Source organism: Mandrillus leucophaeus, unplaced genomic scaffold, assembly GCF_000951045.1.
Source record: "Mandrillus leucophaeus isolate KB7577 unplaced genomic scaffold, Mleu.le_1.0 Scaffold198, whole genome shotgun sequence".
Lineage (NCBI taxonomy): Eukaryota > Metazoa > Chordata > Mammalia > Primates > Cercopithecidae > Mandrillus > Mandrillus leucophaeus.
This window is the reverse complement of record NW_012102009.1, coordinates 1,153,458-1,179,892: the sequence shown is the minus strand read 5'-3', so window position 1 is coordinate 1,179,892 and position 26,435 is coordinate 1,153,458. Positions and strand designations below refer to the sequence as shown.

The 26,435-nt window shown below is 33.6% G+C and overlaps 1 protein-coding gene across 10 annotated transcripts in view; it reads left to right on the top strand.

The window, feature by feature from the left end:
- TRIQK (triple QxxK/R motif containing) overlaps positions 1-26,435 on the top strand; it is a 69,706-nt gene that overhangs the window by 14,338 nt on the left and 28,933 nt on the right. For 3 of the 10 annotated variants that reach the window (XM_011978625.1, XM_011978627.1, XM_011978626.1), the window contains one exon: positions 24,817-24,972. The exons of the other annotated variants lie outside the window; for them this stretch is intronic. The gene's annotated coding sequence lies outside the window, so the exon portion shown is untranslated. The remainder of the gene's footprint in view (positions 1-24,816; positions 24,973-26,435) is intronic. 10 annotated transcript variants of the gene reach the window in all.

Here is a 26,435-nt window from a genome sequence, read left to right as displayed (position 1 = left end):
AAATAAATAAATAAATAAATAAAATAAGAAATAAAAAGTAAAAGGTAGGGAGTATGACACATAAAGGAGAAATATGGTTCAATCAAAGATTATTATTACGGCCAGTAATGTGAAAAAATTAGAAAACAACACTTAAAAATATTAATTGCTTTAGGCAGTTTATTCATTGAATAAAAGTTGTTTGCTTTCAAAAAATCTCATTTTCTGATATGAGCTAAATAGGGCAATTTTGAAGATAGGAGTTCAGAGTAGTTCATAGCCTTTTTACTACATTCATTTTTAAATGCTTTATTTGAAAGGGAATGTCCTGGTTTGTGATTTTCATACTTTTTCCCTTTTAGAAAGAGGCAGATGGTATGAAAACTGGACTCCCTTATTTAAAGGGAATGTTGATATTTATAACCAAGCTTATCTCCAGAAAGATTTGTTTTTTGCAGCTGTTCCAGGTTGGAAAAAAAATATTATATTAAAGCTCTGACTTGTTTTTCTTTCCATATTTAGGGGGGGAAATCTTCAAAATGTGAAAAAGTGATGTTTGATTTTAAACATGAATGCAATGTAAACTGTGATTTTTTCCGTCTATATGTGAATTTTCTGTTTGTATGCTGTGATATTACTCTTTTTGTTTCACTGATCTATTTCCTAGATATATCACACGAGAAATAATTTACTCATTATTTTCTGTATATCATCAAATTATCCCAGGAAATGTAGTAGACTTTCATTAAGACTTAGCCTTTGTAATTAAGTAGACCACTTTCTAATTTTCCATTTTGATATTTTAGTCATTTTTTTTCTGCCCAGAGCATATTTTCACTGGGAAAGTAACTTTATTTTTAGTTCTTAGTTATATTATTTAAGTTAAGACATATTTTTTCTTTTTATTTTCTATTCTTTGCTTCTATTTTTAATTAGAAATGCTGCTTTTTTCTGGACATATTTTAGTACTTTTTAAAATAATTGACAACTGCATTTTATATACTAAATTTAATATATATAGCTACCTCTTGGAGCACATGCTAATATTAGAATGATTATCCATGCCTGCACATGCATATAATCTTTGAACAAATATGTATCTATATACATACCTGTATGGTACATAAGGAGGAGAAAACAACTGTAAGTTGGTCACTAAGCTGTCCACAGCTGCATGAGCAAATACAGACTCTTGCTTAGTCATGTGAAGCATCTCCAGACAGGCTGTACAGGACGAGTCAGTTAGATTGAAGAAGCAAAATAATTTATCTGCCAACATCTTCCTATCTCTCATTTCACATTGGTCAAAGCTCACCTTATGGTATGTTGCTGTCGCTATACTTTCAGATTGTGTCCCCTGACCCCAGTAGGCGATTGTTGGGGAAGTTAGATCCTACACTATGTGCTTTGTGGCTTCACTGGAATCTGGAGGTGGCAGGAGGAACTGAGCTTCCATGGGTCATGGTGTAGATATTGCTGTAGCTGTGAAAGTGGTGACAGGGCTGTGCCTTCATCTTCACTATAGAGGAAGCCACATCAATCAATGGTATTGGAAAATGAGTTGAAGGTAATGGCTGCTACTGTCCATTGGGCAAGTGACTGAGAGTGCAGTAGGTAGTGAATCAGGTGACATTCATAAATTGGGCCCAACATAGGATAATGGGTAATGATTGCAGCTGGCCAACTTCTTTAAAAATTATTTATCATATGTAAATATGCCTTTGACAGTACCTACACCACAGTTAGCACTCATTAGCTATTAAATTTTTTTATTTATTAACTTTGTTTTATTAAGCTATAATACATATACATATTTACAGGGTATAGTAAGATGTTTTAATACATGTATACATTGTGCAGAATCAAATCAGGGCATTTAGCCAGCATATCCATCACCTTATATATTTATCATTTCTTTGTGGTGAGAACATTCAAAATTCTCTTGTCTAGCTAGTTTTAAATATACAATATGATATTGTTAACCTTAGTTATCCTAATCTACAATAGAACACCAGAATATATTCCTTCTAACTGTAACTTTGTACTGTTAACCAAAATTTACCCGTACCCTCCTCCTTTTCCGTTGCTAGCCTCTGTTGACCACCATTCTGCCTTCTACTTTTATGAGATCAACTTCTTTAGATTCCACATGTAAGCGAAATCATGCTGTAGCTGTCTTCCTGTGCCTGGCTTATTTCTCATAACATAGTGTCCTCAAGATTTATCTGTGTTGCCATGAGTGCCAGGATTTCATTCTTTTTTATGGCTGGATAGTATTTTGTTCCATATATATTCTTCATTTTATTTATCCACTCATTCGTTTATAGACACTTAGGTTGATTTCATCTCTTGGCTATTGTGAATAGTGCTGTTGTAAACATTGGAGTGCTGATACCTCTTTGACAAACTGATGTTATTTATTTTTGAGTATATACCCACCAGTAGGATTGCTGGATCATATGGTAGTTCTATTTTTTTTTTTTTTGAGGAACCTTCATACTCTTTTCCATAATGGCTGTACTAATTTACATTCCCACGACAGTGTGTAGGAGTTCTCCTTTTCTCCACATCCACACCATTTGTTACTTTTTAATTATCTTTTTGATAATAGCCATTTTAACAGGTGTAAGGTGCTGTCTTGTTGTTTTGATTTGCATTTTCCTAATGATTAATGATATTTTCATGTAACTGTTGGTCATTTGTATGTCTTCCTTTGAGAAATGTCTCTTCAGGTGTTTTGCACATTTTCAGAATGGGATTATTTGGGGTATTTTTTTGTATCGCATTGTTTGACTTCCTCCTATAGTCTGGATATTAACACTTTGTCAGATGCATAGTTTACAAATATTTTCTTCCATTCTGTAGGTTCTCTCTTTACTGTATTGATTATTTCCTCTGCTTTTTCCTCTTCTAAAAAGCTTCTAGCAGAATCCCGTTTGTCTATTTTTTGGTTTTGTTCCTGTGCTTTTGGGGTCTTACCCAAAAAATCCTTGCTCAATCCAATGTGTGTCCAGTATGATGTTTTCCCTGTTTTCTCCTAGCAGTTTTATTGTTTCAGGTCTTACATTTAAGTCTTTAATTCATTTTCATGTAATTTTTGTATGTGGCAAGAGATAGGAATCTAGCTTCATTCTTCCGCATGTGGATGTCCACTTTTCCCAGCACCATTTATTGAAGAGACCGCTTTTTTTTATTGTGTGTTCTTGGCACCTTTGTTGAGCGTCAGTTGGCTGTAAGTGTATGGATTTATTTTTGGATTCGCTATTCTGTTTCATTGTCTCTGTGTCTGTTTTTATGCCAATGCCATGCTGTTTTGGTTACTGTAGCTTCATAGTATATTTGGAAGTCAGGTAACATGATGCCTCTAGCTTTGTTCTTTTTTGCTGAAAACTGCTTTGGCTATTCAGGGTGTTTTCTGGGTCCATATGAATTTTAAAATAGTTGTTTTCCACTTTTATGAAGAATGTGATTGATATTTTGACAGGAATTGCATTGAATCTGTAGATTGAGTAATACGGACATTTTAACAATATTAATTCTTCCAATTCATAAACATGGAATACATTTCCATTTACTTATGTCTTCAATTTTTTAATCAGTTTTTTAAAATAGTTTTCACTGCAGAGAATTTTCACCTCCTTGGTTTAATTTATTACTAAGTGTTCCATTTTTTTTAAGCTATTGTAAATAGGATTGTTGTCCTCATTTCATTTGTAGATAGTTTGGTTTTAGTATATATAAATACTACTGATTTTTGTTGGCCAAGCGTAGAAGCTTGTGCTTGGGAGGCTGAGGCAGGCGGATTGCCTAACCTCAGGAGTTCAACCAGCCTGGGCACCATGGTGAAACCTGGTCTTTACTAAAATACAAAAAATTAGTCAGGCATGGTGGCACGCACCTCTAGACCCAGCTACTTGAGAGGCTGAGGCAGGAGAACTGCTCAAACCCCGGAGGCAGAGGTTGTAGTGAGCCAAGATTGTGCCACTGAACTCCAGCATGGGCAACAGATTGAGACTCTGTCTAAAAAAAAAGAAGAAATACTACTGATTTTTGTGTGTTTAATTCAAATCCTGCAGCTTTAGTGGAGTCTTTAGTATTTTCTCCATATAAGATAATGTCATCTGCAAATGGGCACAATTTAAATTCTTCCTTTCTAACTTGGAGGCCTTTTAATTCTTTCTCTTGCCTAATTGCTCTGGCTAGGACTTCCATTACTATGTTGAATAGAAGTGGTAAAAGTGAGCATCCTTGTCTTGTTCCAGATCTCAGAGGAAAGGTTTCAACTTTTCCACATTCAGTATATTAGCTGTGGGTTTGCCACATTCGGCCTTCATTGTGTTGAGGTGCGTACCTTTTATACCTAATTTGTTGAGGGTTTTTATCATGAAGGGATGTTGAATTTTGTCCAATGTTTTTTCTGCATCTGTTGAAAAGATCATACGGATTTTGTCATTAATTCTGTTAATGTGATGTATAATATTTATTGATTTGCATATGTTGAACCATCCTTGCATCATGGGGTGAATCTCACTTGATCATAATTAATGGTATTTTTAATGTGCTCTTGCTAGTATTTTGTTGAGGATTTTTGCATCTATAATCATCAGAGTAGTTATCTTTTTTTTTGTTCCATCCTTGTCTGATTTCATTATCAGAGTAATTATGGTCTCAGAATGAGTATGGAAGTATTCCCTCCTCTTCAATTATTTGGAATAATTTTAATAAAATTCGTATTAGTTCTTTATTAAATGTTTGGTAGAATTCAACAGGGAAGGTATCATGCCCTGGGATTTTCATTGATGAGAGACTCTATTACTAATTTAAGCTGGTTAGTTATTATCATTCTGTTCAGATTTTCTGTTTCTTCATGATTCAGTCTTGGTAGGTTGTATGTTTCCAGGAGTTTATCCATTTCTTCTATATTATCCAATTTGTTGTCATATAATTGTTCATAATTATCTCTTGTGACCTTTTGCATTTTTGTGATTTCAGTGTAATGCCTTCTTTTCCATCATTAATTTATTTAAGTCATTTATCTTTTTTTAAAATGTAGTTTGGCTAAGAGTTTGTTAATTTTGTTTATCTTTTCAAAAAACAACCAACTCTTCATTTGTTGACTTTCTGAATTTTAGTTTTTTAAAGTTTCTATTTTATTTATTTCTGCTCTGATCTTTATTTCCTTCTTTCTATTGATTATATGTTTCATTTGTTCATTTTTCTAGTTCCTTGAGGTGCAATGTTACATTGTTTGTTTGAGATCTTCTTTTTTGATGCTGGCATTTATTGCTCTATACTTACCTCTTAGAAATGCTTTTGCTGTGTCCCATAGGTTTTGAGGTGTTGTGTTTTTATTTGTCTCAAGAAATCTTTAAATTTCCCTTTTGGCCGGGTGCAGTGGCTCATGCCTGTTATCCCAGAGTTTTGAGAGGCGAAGGTGGGCAGATCATCTGAGGTCAGAAGTTCAAGACCAGCCTGGCCAACATGGAGAAACCCTGTCTCCACTAAAATACAAAAATTAGCTGGTTATGGTGGCAGGCACCTGTCATCTCAGCTACTCAGGAGGCTGAGGCAGGAGAATCGCTTGAACCCAGGAGGCGGAGGTTGCAGTGAGCTGAGATCACGCCACTGGACTTTGGCCTGGGTGACAGAATGAGACTCTGTGTCAGAATAAATAAATAATAAATAAATAAATAAATAAATAAATTTCCCTTTTGATTTCTTCATTGACCCATTCATTTTTCAGAAGGATGTTGTTCAATTTCTATGTATTTGTAAAGTTTCTAAAGTTGTTCTTGTTATTGATTTCTAGTTTTATACCATTGTGGTCAGAAAGATACTTGATATTATTGTAGTTTTCTTAAATGTATTAAGACTAGTTTTGTGGTCTAACATGTGATCTATCCTGGGAAATGTTCCATGTGCAGTTGAGTAGGATGTTTATTTTTCCACAGTTGGTTGGAATATTCTGTAAACATCTGTTAGGTTCTTTGGGCCTAGAGTGCAGCTTAAATTCAATGTTTCCTTGTTAGTTTTCTGTCTGTATGATCTGTCGGTTACTGTAAGTGTTATATTGAAGTCCTGTGCTGCTATTGTGTTGGAGTCAATTTCTGTCTTTATATCTACTAATATTTGCTTTATTTATTTTGGTGTACTAATGTTGGGTGCATATATATTTACAAACATTACATCCTTTTGCTGGAAAAACCCATTTATCATTATATGATGACCTTCTTTGTCTCTTTTATGGTTTTAAAATTTAAAGTCTGTTTTATTTGACATATGTATAGCTACTGCATTCTCATTTGCTTTCCATCTACATGCAATATCTTTTTCTGTTACTTTACTATCAGTCTGTTTGTGTCCCTGACAGTGAAGTGACTCTCTTGCAGACAGTATACAGTCGGGTCTTTTTTTTTTTTTTTTTTTAATCTGTTGAGCAACTCTAAGTCTTTTAATTGGAAAATTTAATCCATTTACATTTAAGGTGATTCTTGATAGGTCTGTACATTTGAGAAGACAGCCCTCTCTTCTCGCATTTACAGGAGTTCTTCGACACAGATAGAATTTCATTATTTTGTCTAGCCTGTGATTCATGAAGGGCCACCTGGTGATGACCCTGAAGAGAATTTGTGTATTCTTTAGTTGGCTGGGCCACTACCTTTGCTCTGATATCAGATAATGCTACTCTCTGGGCTCTGCTGACTGGTGAGACCACTGACCAGGCTTTCTTATTAGGTGGAGCTGCTGGCTGGGTACTGCAATGGCTTCTGGTCAGCCCAGATATGAGACATAGTCCTCGTCTGGGTAATTCTGCTATTTGGGATCTGCGGTTGGGTAAGGGTGCAGGCTGCAAGGTTAGGTGGAGTTACTGTTCTGGACAGGAGGGACCTGAGGCTATGCTCCTTAGGAATGCATGATGAGGGCTTGCTTCCCTCTGGGTATGGTACCCTGGGATGGGCATTAGGCTGAACTGAGTGGCTGTTTGACCTCTCGGATCAAGCAGGACTAGTGCCTACATTTCTCCCAAATGCATAGAGGCAGGAATCTCTCTGCCTGAGTAGGGTTGTAGGGTGGATTTGTTGGCTGTGTTGAGCCACTACTTGCCTTCCCAGGTGAAGTAGGTATAGCCCCTTTGCTTCTCCGAGATCTCTGGAGGAGGGCATCTCTTCGCCTGGGCAGGGTTATAGGGTGAGCTTTTTGGTTGTGTGGAGCCATTGCTTACCTACCTGGGCAAAGCCAGTGTGGCTGCTTTCCTTCTCTGATATCCCTTCATGTCTCTGACATCCGTGAAGCTGGGAGTCCTCCTGCCTTATGGAGTCATTGGGTAGGCATTTTGGCTGTGTGGAGCTGCTGTTTACCCTGCTGGGTCACGCCATTCTAGCCCCTTTGCTTCTCTCAAATTCACCAATAAAACAATTCTGTGAGCTCACACAAAGTGGGGAAATATTAAGGTTTTGACCACTCAGAATGACATGTCTTCATAATCAAGTAGGTCATTTAGTTGAGGCCCCATTGGGGATAATGTTTTGAAGTAGGCTGATCTATCCCTAGGTTAAAGGTTGCTTAGATGCAACCTAGAAAAAACTTAAGTAAAACCTGACCATACTGATTTTAACTCTCTTTCTGCTCTCAACAAAAAGCCCCAAATGTTTTAAAAGAATAAAATAACATTAGACATTAAACAATGTAACAATTACAGTTCCCTCATCTAGTAAAAATTACTAGTCATGCCACAGAGCAGGAAAGTGTGATTCATAACCAAGAGAAAAACAGTCAATAGAAATAGATCTATAAATGATAGATTTGGCAGAACTACCAGCAAAAAATGTAATCAGTTATTGTATTTTTAAATATTTAAAGAAAAACTTAATGTAAGAGGAAAATAGAAGTTATTAGAATCAAAGGAACTTCTAGTGGTAAAAAGCATACTTTTTGAATTAAAAATTTCACTTTATGGTATTAACAGCAGATTGGATACTGCGGAAGACAAGTTCAGTGTGCTTGAAAATATTGCAGTAACACTGATCCAAAATGAAAGGCAGAGTGAATAATTGCCCCCCCAACAAAAATTAACAGTGCCTCGGTTACTTATGAGACAATACATGGTGTCATATATGTGTAGATGTAGTGTCAGAACAGTGGCAAGTGCAGGGGAAAAAAGAAAAAGTTATTTCAAGAAATCATGTCAGAAATTTTTCCAAATTTGATGAAAACTACAAAACGATACATATAAGAAGCTCAGAGAAGTCTGATCATTATAAAAATAGACAAACAGACACCAAAGCACATCAAAATTAAATTGGTGAAAACAATGATGCAAAAATCATTAAAAGCAGCCAGTATGGGTGAGGAATATAAACTAAAGATAAATTTAAAATGGTTGGTAATGGATGTGTTAGTTAATTTGGTTGTAATAATAATTACAAATTGTATGCATATATCCAATCATGTTGTACCTCAAATATATACACATATCAATTAAATATTTTAAAATATAAAAAGATAAACTTAAAGATAAGTTTGAAGACTGTTCCATAAAGCTATCCCAGTCTGTAGACAAAGGAGTGTTAGCTTTCAAGTACTCTAAGAATAGTTGTGACCCTAGAACCCTAGAATTCTATTTGAAGAAAAATATTCTTCAAAAATTAAAGATGAAATAAAAGTTTCTGTCTCTAAACAAAAGCTAAGAGAATTTGTTGCCCAAAGACTTGTACTGCAAGTAATGTTAAAGGTGTTCTTCAGAAAAAAGGAAAATGAAACATTAATCTACCACAAGGAACAAAGAATACTGGAAATGGTAAATATGTAGGCAAATAGAAAAGGCATTTTTATCATTGTTAAGGTTTTGAAAAAGATATATTGACTCTTTACTGCAAAAATATGGTGTATGTTGATAAAAACATAGATGTGAAATATATGACAATAATATCTCAAAAGATAGAGGGTTGAGTTGGAAGTTTACTATTGCAAGGTCTTATATAATATGTAGAGTAGCATAACATTATTTGAAGATAGATTATGAAAGGTTACATAATATATATTATAAATTCTAGAGTAACTGCTAAAAATGTAAAACAGAGGAATCACTAATACATTAAAAGTGAAGATGAATAAAATACTAAAAAATGCTCAATTAATTCCAAAGAAGCAAGTAAAAAGAACAAAGAAGATGAGATAAGAGCAGATGGGACAAATAGAAAATAAATTGTAGGATGGTGGATATAAATGCAAACATGTCGATAATTACATTAAATAAAATGACCTTAACTGTACATTCAAAACACATATTTTCAACTGGGTTAAAAAAGCAAGACCCAACAATATACTGTCAACAAATCTGATTAAATAAATAACCATGTGCAAGCTATCTTAATTGTATCTGCCTCATTCCTGCTATATAACCACAGAATTTGGTGTTTATCATTTGGGTGTGCATGTGTGTGTTGGTATATGTATGTATATTTTTCCCTAAATAATATTGACTATTGATTTGTATTTTTTAAATTGTTTTGTAAGTATATGAATGCATGTGTCTTTGTTCACACATTTTAACTGCTTTATATTTGACTTATGAATAAATTATGTAGACATATAGAGTTTATTTTTCTTTTCTGCTTTACTAAAAACATTTTCAGTGAGTGTACTTACTAGTGTTTTTGTGCACTATAGAATTGTTTTTCTAGTTCATATAACTAGCAGTTGAATTAATGGTTCTTATATGTACATAATCTTTAATTTTACTGGGTATTGCCACATTGCTCCCTCAAATATTTTATTAATTATTGTTCTTACCTTATTGTAATAATCTGAGCTCCTATAACAGTTCAATAAGTGGTCATGCATATATTTTTTAAAGGTATTCATAGTATTTATAGCTACTTTATAGATTTTGTTGCTATAGTAAATTAAAATTTTATGTATAAACTTTATATATCATAACCTGGCTGAGCTCTTATGAATAATTATACACAGATTCAAATATTTGTCTGTAGTTTCTCTCCACTTTGCCACCTGGGAGTCATATTATTTGTAAATCATAATGTTTTCTTTTTCCTTTCCAATGCCCTATGCTCTTTCCCCTTTTGTCTCACTGTGCTATCTGGATCTCTCACTACAATGTCTTTGTCTTGCTTATGATTTGGAAAAGAGGACTTTTAATTTTTCTCTATTAAGGATAATCTTTGCTTTGTCTGTTTGCCTATGTATCAACAGCGTAAAAAGTACTTCTCTATTTCTATTTAGTAAATTCCTTGCTCTTTCCCTTCCTGCCTCCCTCTGTTCATCCTCTATCTTTCTTCCTTCTCTCTCCCTGTAATAGTGAATGGGTATTGAATGTAACTTTTATTTTTCTGTATTGATTGAGGTCTGTCAGTATTTTCCCCCTTTAATCAGTTAACAAGAAGTGTATTATTAAGATAATATCTAATGTTAAATTGTCCTTGCATTTTTGTGATTAGCTCAGCTTCATCATGGAAAATTTTACCATTATGATTATACATACTGGATTTGGTTTTTTAATACTATGTTCAGGATTTTTATATCTTTGTTCATAAGTAAGATTGGCTTGTAATTTTTCATTCTTGTAATGACCTTGCCTTGTTTTCATTTCAAGATTTGATTAGCCTTATGAAATGAGTTGAGAAGTGTGCCAATTTTTAGGCTTCAAAATAGTTTATTATTTTATATACCTGATAAAGCTTGTTGTAGGGATTATGTGTTCCTTGAATGGTTAATAAAACTTCCCTGTTGACCATTTAGTCTTAGCTGTTTTGTGTGTGTATGTGTATGTATCTTATTTTTTAAAGGTAGATTTTTTAAACATTGATTGGCTTAAAAAATAATGATAGTTTCATTCAATTTTATTATATTTGTTCTGTACATTCTTCAGCTGCTATTGGTAAGTCTGTTTCTTAAGAAATGTGTTTTTATTTTACTTTTTAAATTCATTGATATGGCATTTTTAATAGAATCCTCTTGTTATATAATGTTAATCTGCTGAATATTGAGTCATATATATATTTTTATTTCTAATACTGTTTATGTATTTTTCTTATTTAATTATTTATCACTTTTAGTTTATGACTTTTTATAATTTGAAGGACTTTATTCTTTTTTTAATAGAAAAAAATTTGGTTCTTTATTTTTCAATATTTTGTCTTTTCTAATTTATGCTTACCCTAAGCATTACTTTAGCTACATTACTAATTTTTCAAAACTTTCTGTTAATGCATAATACTGTACATAAAGCAACATGCACAAAACAGAATATGTAGGTGGTGAATTTTCACAGAATGAACACGCTTTTAACCAAAACCCTGATTATTTTATTTTAGCAATAATTTCTAAACATTTTGCAGTCGAAGTGTTTTAATATCTGTAGTTCACAACATTGATGAAATTGGAATCTTTTATTACTCTTGAACAGTTTATTTCAAATTGTATTTTTCATATTTTATTTGCTAGCTTTTCTGTTTATTATTTTTTGTGAGACTGAATGCTCTTAAAAAGGCCAACAATTAACTATCAAGCAGAACTTTGACATCTTTTTAAATGAAATACCTTATGAAAGGCATTATAGGTTTGATAGAGTAGGAATTAGGGAATAGGAGATGAAAGATGAAAGATAAAAAGCTGGCACAAAGTAGAACTTCTGTTTTTTTGTTTGTATTTCAGTCTATACTTGGGAAATTCTTTTCTCCATCAGTCCATTGTAACAGGAAATCTATTTATGCTTTTTAGTATTGTACTGTTCCGTCTATTTTTGCTTATTTATTTGTTCTACATAGTGGAGTTATATTAGTTAATAGCCCAGTGCTTATTTCCATTAACCTTTTTCCATGTTGTTTTCTCAATTCTTTAAGCTTAAAATTCTTTATTGTATTTCTCTAGTAGAATAATTTGGTGGTATTTTAAAAGCATAATTTGCATCATAGTTGATAAATATATGTTATAATACCACAATCTGTTTGAAAACTACCAGTCTGCAAATACTAGCAAAGTGCTAATGCTATATTCACCTGGGACTGCAATATAATGAATGCATTTAGTACAACTTCTATGAAATTGGATATATATCAGTTGTTTTTATACTTTTGACATTTAATTACTAATAAAACTTTTTAAAATAAGTCATACAGCGTTTTGAAACTATTATGCTAGAAGCAAAATTTCCATAAAGGGCATTCTTATTGTTGTCTTGTGCTCTTTGTTTCCTCTTATATACTTAAGCTTATTTCAGTGTACATAATTTCCATTAGTTTTAAGATATATATGCTTAAAAATTATGTGCTTATTGTTAGTTCTGTCTTAATATACAAGGATGTGTTTCTAGGCATGAAAATAATTACCCTTAGCCTGATACATATGCTTATGTATTCTATGTTTTTTTTAAATTGGAAGATAATTTAGCAATTGTGTAAGAAGGCAAAGTGATTGACTTTGTCAATGGCATCTAGTCTTTCATTGAAAAGACATAGCTAAGGTTTTATGCCTTCTTGTCTGGTACATTTCCCTACTACTCTTTATTTTGTCAAGGGATAAACATTGAATATCTTTCAGAAACTATTCATGTACCAAACTAGAACTTGCTTTTTCAGTTCACCATTGAAATAACCACTATTACAAAAATAATATGCAAATAATAGAGGTTTTTATTTCTTTCACACTTTCTCTCCTGTTCTCTCTTTGTGGACCTAAGTGACTTTTCCTAGTCACTTAAGGATATTTTTGTTGAATTTGGAAACCTAATTACTTGAAATTGATAATGCATATAGAAATGACTAAAAATTAGCATGAGTGATGCTTGTCACTAAAATAGATCAAGGAGGTTCAGTGAGTGATATGTTATCTGTGTATTTTATAGTCAGAAGTGTGAGAATCATTGTGTTTGAACCTTAGATTAAGTGATGAATCAATATACAGAAACATGATTTCACAATATATGTCTTGAATGTTAGCAATCTGATGTAGACAAGCTATGTTTTTAAATGTATAAATACTTATGTAAACATACAGTATGTGGCTACATATAGGAATGACGCTTTTAGTTTTCTATCTAGAATCTTTATGCCTTATCTTCAAAGAATACTGGTTTTATTCTTTTATCTACCCCTTTTGCAGACAGTCAGATGTTTAGGAGAAACAGACCCCATGGCCAGCTTCAGTAGTAAGTTTAAGCACAGTCTCATTTTCCTTGCCATAGTGTGGAGCATACATCTGTAAGGTATAAAATAAGGTGATAGATCTTTATGGGGTATTTAATATTTGATAATGATTATTATCACCAAGTTGGTCTATATGAGCACAGGTTAATTATTCTGTAGGTTTAATTCAAATGGGTTATTATCCTTTGTTTCATAGGTGATTCACAAATTTTAAAAATCTTAGGTATTATTTTACAAAATATACGAAAAATTAAATATGAAAACTTTATATTGATAGTAATATCTGACAGGTTTCCTAATATTCGAGAGGAAAGCTACAAATATAAATGTGGAAAGGGCAAAGTCGAATGAGAGCCGTGTGATGTTGGATTGGAAATTGGAAGTACTGAGCTCATACCAATACATATATTTTCTAGCTCTCTCTACTTAGAAGGCCTGTGAACAGTATCAGTTTTTTTTAGAAATGAGCACATCTTGTCCCCAGATCTTGCTTTTTAAAAACCATTCTCCACTAAAGGGGAACTGGGCCCCTTAGAGAAATGGCAGGTTCCGGAGCAGGAGCAGGGAAAACACATGCTAAACCATGAATATCTTATGTGTCAGAAAATAAAGAGGTTCTTAAATAATGACGGTGATATGCCAAAAGGACACAAACCACCTTGAAGGAACTTCCACTGGCCAAATCCAGGACAATTTGGGAATCAAAATTTTAAAAATGATATACATTAATTCTAACTAATTGAATAAAAAAACTCTGAGTACATACTGCTATAAACACATATATGAATAAATAAATGGAGAGAAGGAAATGTTTCTTAATACAGTAGGATACTAACTAATAAATATGGAAGAAATGAGGAAATTATAAAATCATCACATGGCACCTGTCAGAATATAATTAATTCAACCAAGAAACATCAATAAATGCTAACCAAGTAGTTGCAAATTTGATGAATAGGATATTTACATAGTTTCAACACACCTCCGCACCAAATGCTTATTAATTATAAAGGGGAAGAGACTAAATTCTCTCTCAGTGGAGAAATTAGGCAGGTACCACCTTAATCAAGTGATCCAAGTTAACACCATCAGAAGAGGAGAGCTTGCAATGAGAACACTGTATTGGTCAGTTTAGTTAAAACAAACAAAAAAATAAGTTAGAAAACAGGAGAAACTTGCTAGTTAAAGGAAAAAATGAGAAATTCACGTTGATTATGCTTTGTTAGAATAATGCTAGATGTATGATTGAAGAAGTTAGGGGTAGATATATAGGCTCTTGGAATATATTTGAGGGAATGAGGGACCCAAGGAGGGCATAATATATAAAGTGAATGAATTATGGGGAACATGGGAACACAAACGCCATAGTTTCATAGGCAGCTAGAGGAAGAATGCTAATTAAAGAGGTCAAGAAGAAATTGAAATGTAGAAGGAGAATCAAGAAAGTGCTGACTTGGAAGCCTACGGCTTGAAGTTTGACGACAGAGTATTCAGTAGTGCCACGTGCCACAGGATGATTTTGTAAATAAGGACAGTCTATCTTAGCATAACCTACTATTGTGATATTCCCATATCTGTTTCAGGTATTGCCTAAAATACTAATCTGTTTTCTGAAATGCAGTATTTTAAAAGAAGACTTGCCATTCTTTCCTTGTATTGCAACACCTTATGGGTGAGAAAACTAACTGAGCTACGGCGTGTGGTAAACTGTCCTTGTGTGCTTCATAGCCGGGGCAAGGGCTGTCCTGGATGGTCCTGGTTTAAGTTTATCTTGATGTAATGAATGGAGCCCTCTTTCAGTCTCAAAAGTGTTCTGGCTTGGATGGTAAATTATATGGTCATCCTATTACAGGTCTCTGATGACAGGAGATTCCTTTATCACAAGCTGGGGAAATGATTGATAAGCATGTCTCTTAGCCAGTTCTTGATATCTTTTATTCATTAACCAAAATGCTTATTTCCTTCTGTTATAATCCATTTTAATTAGCTTTCCAATAATCTAGGCTTCTATTTCCCAAACTTTACATGAAACATAGGCTTCATGGGATGATAATGTGCATTACTTGAGAAATCGGACAAGCAACATTGGGCAATGTGACTTATGTAAGCCCCTCTTAGATTGACGGAGCACATGTAGAGACTCAGGAAAGTTTTTCAGTAGACTTCCCAAACTTACTAATAGCAGTTTTATCCTGAAACTACCAAATTTTGGGAACGTGGTTCACATTTTGTTTCAATGTAAAATGCATGTAAATTAAGAAAAATAAAAATTTTAACATTGGATAAAACAAACTTGGTTATCAGTAGTGATTTTGATAAGATTTAGAGTGTATCAGAGCATTTCATTTACACTGAACACAGATATATTACTCAGAAATTCTTAGTCAAATGCAATTAACATTTGGGCTAAACATAAAGGCAGTGTCCTTTTTGCTAGTAAATCTTTGTTTCAGAAAAAGTTATTGAAAAATCTGAATAAGAATTCACTAATATTCCATTAGAGCCAAGAAAAGGCAGTTCATATAGAGGAATTATGATAAAAGAAATTACGCCCGTTTAGTCAGGAATTACAGAGATAAAAGTAGATGCCATCTTAGATGTTTACGTCTAGAGCTTATTGTTTTCCTTCATTTTTTAGCCCAGTTTTTGGTACCAGCTGGATGAAATAAAGTTTTTTATTCATGTGATAATTCAAACGATCTGAGTTTTATTTAATTTTCTTAAAATAATCCAATTTAGAGGGATTGTAAGCATTGAAAACTCAAGGTTTGTGATCTTTAGATCAATAACCCTGTTTTCAATTACTCTTTGTCTCATCAGGAAAAGCAGTCTGAAGGTTTGTTGGGTAATAGTCAAGTGGATATGAAACTGCCCTTTGTGAACCTCAAAATCCCTGAAGCTAATGGCACCCGTGCTTCTTCTCATTCCTTTTGTCTGATTAAGCTCTTAGTATGCAGTGGTACAGCTGCCTGCCTTACTGGCTTTACATCAGAATTGTAGATGTTTGTTCTTTTTACATGTTTGGATATGTGTCTCTTCTTGTATCAGCACTTTGTAATCCTGAAAACAGGGTCTTCAGTTTCATTTGTTTGGTACCATATTATTGTGATTTTTTAATTTTATTTTATTTTTTTTTTTTGGAGACCGAATCTCGCTCTGTCACCTAGGCTGGAGCACAGTGGCTCAATCCTGTCTCACCGCAACCTCCACCTCCTGGGTTCAAGTGATTCTCCTGCCTCAGCCTCCTGGGTAGCTGGAATTACAAGCGTGCACCACCACGCCCAGTTAATATTTTGTATATTTAGTAGAGATGGCAGAGAAGGGGGTGTTTCACCATGTTAGCCAGGCTGATATCAAACTCCCAACCTCTGGTGATCCGCCCGCCTCAGCCTCCCAAAGTGCTGGGATTACAGACGGAAGCCACTGTGCCCGGCCTATTGTAACCTTTTTGTTTGTTTGTTTGTTTGTTTTTATTATACTTTAAGTTCTAGGGTACATGTGCACAACATTTAGTAATCTTTTAAAACTTTTAGAAAGAACAGTTTACATAAAAAATAATCTTTATTTAAAGGATAGTGTAATTGTGTGATTACTTTTTAGTTTGACTACTAAAAGTTACATCATAGACCAATCCTAGCTTAACTAACCTATCTTCTTTTGCAAATATAATCCAGAAGATTAACTCAAGTACATTTCCCATACTGTTGAAATCAAACCCTAGTGAATCAAAACAATAATTTTCGTACTTGAAATAATTTCTGTTTAATAGAAGTTCTCTCCCTCATGTGGCCTTTCAGATTTGAAGTGCCTATCGCTTTTATATTTGTGAAAAGTGTAGAATTTAAAAATATAATTCCATGGGACCCAGCTAATGCAGCACACCCCTCCCCCAATGATGAGCATTGCTGATGATGCTTACAAAGCAGCTTTTTGTCTATTCTGGGCAGTATAAATTTAATGTGTTGTTTTCAAGTGTGTCATGTGTCCAGATGCCACAACAATCTGTGCATTAAAAAAGCATTAAAATAAAAGTAAGTGAAATATTTATGGGTATTTTTTGGTGGGGGCTGGGTTACTTGTGACATAATTATGTTTAGTTTAATTAATTCTATTAGGTTTTGGGAAAAACAAGTGCTTTGTTTTCTTATTTCTTGTTTTAAACATTTTATAATGTAGATTTCTAATGCTCTTCCACCCTCATCAGCCACCCCATACCTACTTCTAGATTACCTGTTTTTGTTAATGACATTATCATCTCTCTAACCCAATATTTGCCAAGTACGGTCCACTATCCACTTGAATTTGAAAACTGGCAGGGAATAAGTGCTTGTTCAAAATGCTGCTTCCTTGGCCACTCCCCAACATTACTGACTGGGTTTTTTTGAATGGTGAAGCCTGGACTTTGTATTTTAACCATCACTAAAATTTAAAAACATTGTCATCTTCAGTTTTTCTTCTGCCTCATTGCCCCCATCCAAGCTGTTCCTATATTCTAAAAAGTAAAACACCAAATGGAACTTCCTTTCTACTTGTTGCATTGATTTATCACTTAGTAGATTACTTTTGGAACTTAGCTGGATTTTTTTTTTTTTTCTAGCCTATTTAGTTAACTTCAAACCTCCTTGTCTTTCTAATCTTATTAAAAAGTATCTGATTTGGTTACCTCACTGCACTACATCCTTTTATATTTTCCTGTTGAATTCAGAAAAAGTCTAAAGTTTCAGGGAATCATTAGAAACTTCCACAATTTGATCGTGGCACCCCACCCAGGGCTTGCTGGTCCACCAGAGAGGCTGACAGGCTTCACAGTCCCTGCTCAGGCCTCCCATCTACTTCCAGCTGTGTTTCTCAAATGCTAATATGCAAAAGAATTGCCTGTGACCTTGTTAAAAAGATAATCAATGGTTCTCAAACTTTAATGGTGACAGTAATCACACGGGAAATTTAAAAACAAAACAAAACTAGAGATCCATATACCTTAGCCCCTAAGATTCTGATTCAGTAGGACTGTGATGGGGCCCAGGAATATGCATTTTCAAGAGTATCCCAGACAACTCTAATGGTGATTATGGACCATACTTTGACAAATGCTGATCTGGACTCTCAACTGCTCCCAATGAATAGGTGATACTAACTAGACTCGAGATCTGAGACTTTCTTCTGTGGTGCTGAATTCTAGCCAGCTGAGTTTTCCTGGAGGGATTGGGACTCCTCCATTTACCAAGGCTACAGCTGACTCCTGGAGAGGCCTGAGTACTCACTGCAGTTTTGAGATAAAGCTGGTTCAAGATACTACACATTCCTGTTAGCTTTTCTCACTGCCCTACCTGACCCATTTGGTTATACGTCCTCCACTAAATACTTATGCCCATATTATTCTGTATTATCTTTGGTTTTTCATGGACTAATCTCCTGCTATTTCCTTTCCTCTCTATTTTTTTATATCCCCCTTGAACCCAGTTCATCCCAAACGCTTTATTACTTTTAGCTCTTGATGTTAATTGAAACTTGATTCTTCTTATAAACACCACTTTCCTGAAGCCATCTTAAATGGAAACTATTCTTCTTTTGTTCATATACCAGTGGATCAAGAGGTTGGTTTTTATCATTTTATTTTTTATTGCCACTTCCAGAACATTTACATTTCCTGCATATAAAAGCAAACAAGACAAATCAAACGAAAAACCCAGCTCCTTTGTGATTTATTCCATTTGACGGTAGTGTCCTCTACCTCTCTCTTTTGCTGTTTATCTATGGACATCTGGGTCCCTTCTCAGTCTTCCTACCTCTGAGTCTTTCTTTGCATCCTCACCCAAATCCTGCTACCATCTTGGGTACCCATAATGCATATGTATGACATATGCATTATCCTGGTCTTTCAGTTCCTTAACACATCTGCCATAATGTTTTCCTACCACGTCAGTCTTTCTGGACCAAAACTTACTCCATCTCAATAATAATATTAATTGCCTCACACTCACACTGACTAGTGACCTTGTTAATAACCTTTCTTCTCTAGTAAAATAACTAACTTTCTCTCCTAGTATTTGGTTTTTGGTTATTTTTTTACTCCCAAATTTTGTTACGTGGTTATTTTTTACTTTCAAATTTGGTTATTTAACTTTATCAAGTTCGAAGATTGGTCCACTTTCTGCTTAACTCTAAACCACTACTACCTTCACTTCCTTTTCTGCCTTTAGATGCCATAAAATATCATGTCACCCACTTTTTATAGTATCCTAAAGTTTTCTGTCATGCCTACCTGGGAAAACTTAAATTCTGCTTACTCTAGTAGACTACCCTTCCCTATGTCAGCACTAAGTAGCTAAGTACTCAGAAAGGAAAATATTATTTGCAATCCGATAGTCCAATGCTATAATAGATTCATGGTTACCAAATTTTTTTGGTCTCTTAGTGATGCCCATGAAGCCTGTTTTTATTTTTTATTTTTCTATTTTTTAGAGATGGGGCCTCAACTCTGTTGCCCAAGCTGGAGTGCAGTGGCATGATCAGAGCTCACAGCAGTCTCAAACTCCTGGGCTCAAGAGATCTTCCCACTTCAGCTTCCAGAGTAGCTGGTATTACACACACAAGTGACTGCACCCAGTTAGTCCTGTTTTCTTTAGACAACTCTTTCCATTCCTCCACAGCATTAATTCCAACTCTGCACTTGCAAACCTTCAAACTTCCCACCTTTCCTTTCTCTCATAAGGAGATAATCTTGCCTGCTACTTCATAGTGAAAACAGAGCTATTACATAGATATCCCTCTACTTTTGGTTACCAGACCTCAAGTCTTATGTGTAATTTTGCCCGTTATTTTCTCTTTTTCTTGATAAAGTGATGGACATAGTGTGCTATGATTATTACTTGAAATGAATGCTGGATTCTACTCTACTTGGAAACCTCATTGTTACTTTTTTTTTTCTGTATTTTCACCCTCTCACTTTCGGTTGTTCCTCCCAATTATTATTTAGACCAACTCAAATTTTCATCTTTAATCAGAAAAAAGCCCTAAAGAGTAAAAACAAAGCATAACAACAACAACAACAAATCTCTTCCTCAACCTCAGTTCCTTTCTACTTACTATGCTATCTGTCTCCTTCCTTGTATTTATTTTATAATGGATTGGTCTGCAATTTTCATCTCTGCTCTCTCACCTCTCACTTATTCTTTAGCCCATAGGAAGTATTTGACCATTTAAGTACAGAGACATCATTGCTTCTTTTTCTCAGCATAATATTGTTGAGATTTATCTCTACTGCCTATGTTCAGTATTTTATTTTTCTGGGTAGTATTATACTATATGAATAAACCACAGTTTCTCAACTTCCTGGACTCACGCCATTCTCCTGCCTCAGCCTCCCGAGTAGCTGGGACTACAGGCACCCGCCACCATGCCCCCAATTTTTAACTATTACGAACAAAGCTGCCATGACCATTTTTGTAGAAAGTATTTTTGTAACCATATACATTTATCTCTCTTACATAAATATCTAGGAGTAGAAGTGCAAAAATTGCTGGTAGTTAACTTTGTAGGAACTGCCAAGTTTATAAAGAAGTTGTACCAGAAATTTCAGTTGCTCCACATTCTCCTCATTATTTTGTATATGAATTATTTTTTATTTGAACCATTCTAGTAGATATGTAGTAGTATCTCAGTTCTAATTTTAATTTGCACTTTGCTAATTACTACTGGTGTTAAGAACTTTTTCATGTGCTTGTCATTTGTATATCTTATTTGCTGAAGTTTCTGGTTCCTGTTCAAGTTTTTGACCCCTCTTTAAATTATTAGGTTGTATACCTTATATTATTAATTTTTAAACGCTTTCTGGATGCAAATTATTTTGTCAGATACATGCATTATGAATACTATCTATCTGTAATACTATCTATCTATTTTCTTACTGGTGTCTTTTGATAAGCAAATATTAATTTTGATGTAATCCAGTTCATTCTTTTTTTCCCTTTTATGATACATCCTACTATGTTCTCTTCAATAAATATTTGCCTCTACAAAGTCATGAATATAATATTTTCCCTAGTAACTTTGTTGTCTTAGCTACTTTGTTCAGTTGTATGATCTATCTTCAATTAATTTTTGTGTATAATATGAGATAGGGGTTAAATATTTTTGGTTGTTTTGTTTTTCATAAGGAAATATATTTGTTCTAGCACTATTTCCTAATACTGTGTTTTAGTTCCCTAGTTTGGCTGAAAGATGAGTCCCAACAACTAAGATTTCTTTCCTGGAACATGACTTTTTAGGTTTACACAGATAAGTGTCCTGTACTTACTTTTCGTATAAATTTTCATATCAATGTTGGCAAGTGATCAGGATTTTAGAAATCATCTTTTCATATATTTCAGTTTTTAGATACTTTACCTGCAGCTGTAAAGGAAATTAGTTTGTCAAAGCGTAGGTGAACTGGGCACTTCTATCTCTGAAAACTTTAGAATAACAACTGTTTAACTCCAGTTTTATACAGTAAGAATTTGTTCGTCATTGTAATAACTTGTCTCAATGATAATATAATACTATTAATATGAGTAATACATAAAATTAATTGAAATAATTAATATGACTGATAATATTAAAATGATTAATATTACTTATAATATTGCATTTTAATGTTATAATTGTGTATACCTTGTCCACTTCACACTTGATAGTCTTTGAAATGATCTTTTTTTTTTCATTTCCTTAAGTGTGGAGAACTGTCTTTGAAGATCTGAATCATGAATGATGCCTCTTAGGCAAGATCTGAATGATTACTCAGAGATGACTCTTGTGTGCAATATGAAAATATATAGGTTCCACAAGTGGGGATGTATTGAAAGGACATTTAAAGCAAATTGCAGAACATAGTAAATTCCTGGAAACGTGAATGAGCTTGTCAAAGTCATGGAACTAAAAGCTGAATTTCATAGTGCACTGGAACATAAGAAAGGAACAAATGACAAATTCAGATCATTAATGGTTCTTTATACTAAGGATTTTTGCTTTATCTAGGAAATGTGTCATCATTTCAATGACTTAAGTATGTTAAGTGAAGGAACAACTTTAAATTTGTAATACTCTGGAAACGGTTAATGTGCAATAAGATCAGGGACAAATATATTCTGTGTTTATTATATCTTCAGCATCTAGCATGAGGTTGTATTTTCATGATTGGTTCTCAACTTTGATCCAGCCATAACCAAACACCTCTTCTGTCTCACTACAGCTTCATGTTTAACGAAGAGTTTTCTTAGGTAAATGTATTTCTTTTAGCCTTAAAAACTAAGATAATTATTTTTTCTGTGGTCATGGGTTGAACTTTTTTTTTAATAACCTGTGTTTTGATATGTATTTAAATGTCACAGTCTGGATTTAATGCTTTTTCTGGAATCAGAGACATATGTGAAGGCTTCAGATTTCTGATTTTTTTACTTGTTCTCTCTGGATTTCATAAAAAAGGTATAAATGAGCAATAAAATAACTTGGTCGGAAGGTGATTGAATATAATACTACCTTTGTTTTTAAAGGTCACGTATTAATGCTTAAAAATACTGTTGGCAAAATTGCTCTGGAAAATTCAGGTTAAGAAAGCATACTAAAAACAAAAATGCTATGTTTAATCTTAAAAGTCCTAATGAGTGTAAAGTTTAATTAGATAAAAATTAACTGAATTGTTTTAATATCCAATTTAGGTATTAAATAAAATTAGCATTTTTCTTCTTTAAATATGTGTTATCCAGTCTCAAGAATGTCGGAAACTTCTGTGATGATTTCATCTGAAATAATTCCTACAGCAAAATTCATAAATAATAAATATTATCTTATTAATCCATATTTTAGTTTAGCTGGGTCTCAGAGCAAGTTAGTTCCTCAGGGAATGCAGTGTTCTTTACAAAAGAAGGTGATGAGACATAATCTCCAAGGAATTAAATTGTGAAAACAATCTTGGTATTGTACATGCTAATATAAATCTGTTATTCCCTTTCCACATCTATCACAACACATTTTAAATTGTGGCTGATCTTGTATGCAAATAGCTGTCTTATTAGAAATTGCGGCTGTATGTGTTAATGTCTCCCTGGATTTCTTGGGAGTTTGCTATCTAACCATCAAAGCAATAGAAATGAATGATGATTACCGCAAGGCTTTGAAGAACAAAGAAAAGTCAGAACATTTTAAAGGTTCTACATGTCTGAGTCATTGACAGTTTGCACCATACAGATGAATAGGTGTCTCTCTAGGTCATTTAAAATAGCCTCAGTGTGTTTATTAGTAAGGCAAAATGCTTTCTTTTTTTGTGTATGTTTCTTGCAACTAATAAAATGTAAATAATTTGTGTAAGAATATGTTCTATAAGCATGTTTTGTTTTATCATTTGGTAAAATGTCATTTTACTTACTGAACAGAATATAATAATTTCAAGGACAATTAGAAAGTTTAAATTTTGATTAAATATTACCAAACCACTAAAAATAACTAAGAATAAAAATTTTAAACCAGTTTTTCTCTAATGTATCTTGGTTGAAATTCTTTTGAAGGCTTTTATGTTCAGTGATTATTATACATATAAAATGTCTGTTCATAGAGCATAGACCCCTCTAAAAATTTAGATTCTTTAGATTTTTCCCTGGTACAATTTTTAATGTGGCATATATTAACATATAAGTAAAATTCAGCTACTTTGGTGAAAATATATTTTTGATAAACCTCTTACTTTTTTACTTACTGTTGGTAGTGAATGAATAAAGTATTGACCTCTGAAGTGTTATCTCTGCTGGGATGTTGGTTTAAATGACCAGAAAGGAATCAGAGGAAGCACAATGAGTAACCATTTTGGTAGATAGCCTTAGTGATTTGCTTAAAAAAAATAATTAAGCATAGTGTGTAAAGGCAAAGAACAAAACTCAATTGAAAAGGGAATAATATCTTGAGTGTTTACTCATTTAATCCAACTTCTCTCCTAAAATGGAGTGGTATCTTCCCTACCCACACACAATTAAGACTAAAATAACTTGATTCCTATTTATAATTAATAAATGCAAAATACTGTGCAAATATGATTGCTATATGAATACATTATAATATATCTATTGACAATTTTTATGGTGCTTGTCTTCACAGAATTATTTTTAATGGTTTGAATGATAAGAACTAAGACTATAGAATTAGGTGCCGTCTTGTTTTTATTGCTAGAATTTTAAAATGTTTTCTTAGATGTAATAACTACATGGTTTATTAGAGATGAAAATTTAACTTATTTGACTTTGTCATAATTTGAATATTCCTAGATATTGCAATAATACCATAAATATGAAGATTATTATGATTAGAAAAATAGGTTTTTAGCTGAACTTATAATTTTATTACATATGAATAAAAATTATTACATTGGAGATGCCTCTCACTGTATTGGGTGGGATCATTGTTAACTGTCTGTGTGACTATATATATAGATAAACAATACAATTTTGTCTGAACAGATTTCAAATGCATTTAGTGTTTTAGAACCTTGATAAACTCTTTAGAAAAATTACAGTTTGATAATTGCATCAGTTTATATGGAAACATCTATACTTGTTTGTTTTAGTTTCAGTGATGACAACTATTGTAACAAATAGATGCAAAAAAATGTATAGTACTGCAAATGCTGCCCATTTATTTTTTGTTATCACAGCAGTATGAAAGAGAAAAACAAGTTAGTTGGATAGCTCTCCTCCATGCAGTCATTCATGATCCAGGCTGTCATCATCGTCACATCGTGTTCAGAGTTACCCTGGAGGTCATCTCCATTTCATCCAGATAAATGAGTATGCAAGGAAAGTTTTTATAAGTCAGTTCTAGAAGCAGCAAACATTAATTTACTCACATTCTGTTGGCTGAAAATAAGTGATGTGCCCACAACTAACATCAAAGGAGGCCGGGACATTAGTCAAGTGTACCCAGAGGGAAAAAAAGGAGAACATGTATTTTAGTGAGTAGCCAACAGTTTTTGTAATAATTTATCTTTCTGGCATGGAAATAGCTATGCACATTTATTTTTTTCTGTCTCCTCAATAGAGAGAACCTAAACATCTAGCATTTATTGCATCTAGCTCCAAGCCAAGGATCTCAAGCTAACACATAGGCCCTCTCTCTCAATTTGCCTGTGACATTTTCCTACTCCTCCCCAGCATCACAGAACCCCTAAGAAATAATGATCAAGCAGTGGATAACTGCTTTATACCTGCAATAATCATCCCCATTTATAAAGGGGAGAATGGAAAACAGCCACAGGAGTCATTGGTCCATTGTGATGATGAAACCTGCTGCTCACGAGACCACTGAGAAGATCCATTGTACTGAAGTAGAAGTTTCAGCTTATGGTCTTTTTGTCCATTCTTCATGGCTCTTCCCTCTGGGTGGTTCTTCCTTTCTAGTCATGTGTGAAGTAGATGTTACAAACTCTATAGAGTTTGCCTTCCTTGAGTACTGCCGTATACTGGTTTAAATGTAGAGGCCTCAAAGTTGGCTTTCATTCAAAGACATTTTTAGATTATGTTTCTGGTTTCTTTGTAAATATAGTTCCCTCACATTTTAGTAACCTTCTTACCATTTCTACTCAGTTGCATGTGCCAGTAAACACTGTGCAATTTCTTTCCTAGACCTAATTCTCATGTCCACTTTCTGTGCTTCAGAACTCCTAGGCTTCTCTTTTTCTACTCAATAGTGTCTACTTTGAAGTAGTCTGAAATAATAGGCTCAGGTGAGACAGTAAAAACCCCTAATCTGCTATTTGTCTCTCTCTCTCTCTCTTTTCTTTTTTATAAGCTGATATGTTTTAATGGGTCTTTGTTCTTCAAAGCCTATTTTCATTTTTTTTTTTCCTGTTGGTTCTCAGAAGAATGTGGCTTTTCCAACATTTTTAGCCCCAAATTACTGGACTTTCTATTCTCTCTATTTTTGCTTGTGACATGACCAGTTCTTGTCTGACTTCATCTTCATCTCGTAATGCCGTACTAGAAGGAATGAGGAACAACTTCCAGGCACCAGTTTGAAGAATACTTATGACTGTAACATTCATATTCTATAAATAATGACATATTATAATTGAGGCTAGGAAGTATAGTCTGTGCTAGGAAGAAAAGGAGGATATGAGTGATCAGGTTGTACTCTCTGCTGCAATATTTAAATTCAATAAAAATCATAAAACTTACAGAGCAGAAATAAATTTTAATTCTGACAAAAATACAAAAAAAAAAAAACCCCAACAAAACAAAAAGTTGTTTTTTTGAAAAGATGAGTAGAATTAACAAA